General features: G+C 37.2%; 1 long non-coding RNA gene across 2 annotated transcripts; it reads right to left on the reverse strand.

The window, feature by feature from the left end:
- Positions 1 to 145: 145 nt before the first annotated feature.
- On the reverse strand, positions 146 to 936 carry LOC109593243 (uncharacterized). 2 transcript variants are annotated; one of them, XR_002190831.1, is made up of 4 exons: positions 630 to 936; positions 473 to 572; positions 305 to 374; positions 146 to 171 (listed from the first exon to the last, which is right to left on the reverse strand). It is a non-coding gene; the product is annotated as an uncharacterized LOC109593243 (long non-coding RNA). The 2 variants fall into 2 exon arrangements; XR_002190830.1 differs by having other exon boundaries at positions 146 to 176.
- Between the last annotated feature and the right edge of the window lie 349 nt (positions 937 to 1,285).

Raw genomic sequence — 1,285 nt, forward strand, 5'->3', positions numbered from 1 at the left:
CAGGTATAGGACAGAGACAGAGAAATGAGGAGACAGAGAAAGGAGGAGACAGAGAGAGGAGGAGAGATAGAAGAGGAAGAAAGAGATAAAATTTCAAGCAATTAATACAATGCTTACCATATCAAAAAAATGATGTAATCAGATACAATTCACTTGAAAAGAAGCTAAAACCTATACTGAGGTAGTGGGTGGCGACGGAGAAAGCAGAGGAGAGAGAAAGGAGGAGGCAACGAGAAAAAAGAAGCCGCAGAAGAGAAATAAAAGGGAGATGAATTTTTAAGCATGCAACTAATAAAATTCTTACCACATCAAAACAAAATCAATAAGCCAGTCTTGTATGGACGCGATCCATTTTGAACACAGCTATTGGTAGTCTTAGAGGAAAAGAGAAAGCAGAGAGTGAGAGTACTTTTATATTGATTATTAGCATGCCATGTCATGAGAGTTTTATAACAACAATATCAAGTCTTACTCAATCAGTCTAGACACAAATCATAGCCTAAGGGGACAGCCTGAAGGAAGAGTCACAGAAATAGCTGCTGACATGGAAGCGGGCTTCGAAAATGAGATAACTACAATAAAATGAGCAAAACTATCGTAATAAATACATAACAGAAGTAGTACCATACTTTTCTGGGGATTTCAAAGAATACAGAGGCAAAACTAAGAGCTAAACGGCCAAAAAATAGACACATGTAGACTGGCAGTAATGGAGGACAAAGAGAAGGAAGCCATTTGCAGCTGGATTAATTTGGAACTGAACTGCGCATGCGCAGTGGGCGTGGCATTACTAGATTAATTATTACATTATTATTATGAGTGTAATTATTACACATTGATGGTGGGTATTTTCCACCAAAGGGGGGAATATAACACCAGGGGGTTTCACCCACATTGGTGGAAAACCAAAAAGTGGGTACATTCCACAGATATGGTGGGTATAACCCACCATCGTTTTTGCAGTGTAGGTCATAGCATTAACTATTAACTATCAATATTATTATTATAACACACTCGTGGGATAAAACACACAAACCACTGAGCACAGAAAGTGGTGAACACATAATCAAATAGTCATATATAACACACAATAAAATAATCATCTGTCAAATTGTGAGTACATAGCTATGTCATCATCTGAAATTGGATGAGGACCAGCTACTTTACAACTATGATATCCTTATTCTCTTCCGATACTGTGGGTGGGGTTATTTAAAAACTTTTGTCCATACTGTAGTTGGATTTAGTTTTGACCTGAGACCATGTACTAAATATAAAATTAAAA

Source organism: Amphimedon queenslandica, unplaced genomic scaffold (assembly GCF_000090795.2).
Source record: "Amphimedon queenslandica unplaced genomic scaffold, v1.1 AMPQUscaffold_2348_Cont25650, whole genome shotgun sequence".
Lineage (NCBI taxonomy): Eukaryota > Metazoa > Porifera > Demospongiae > Haplosclerida > Niphatidae > Amphimedon > Amphimedon queenslandica.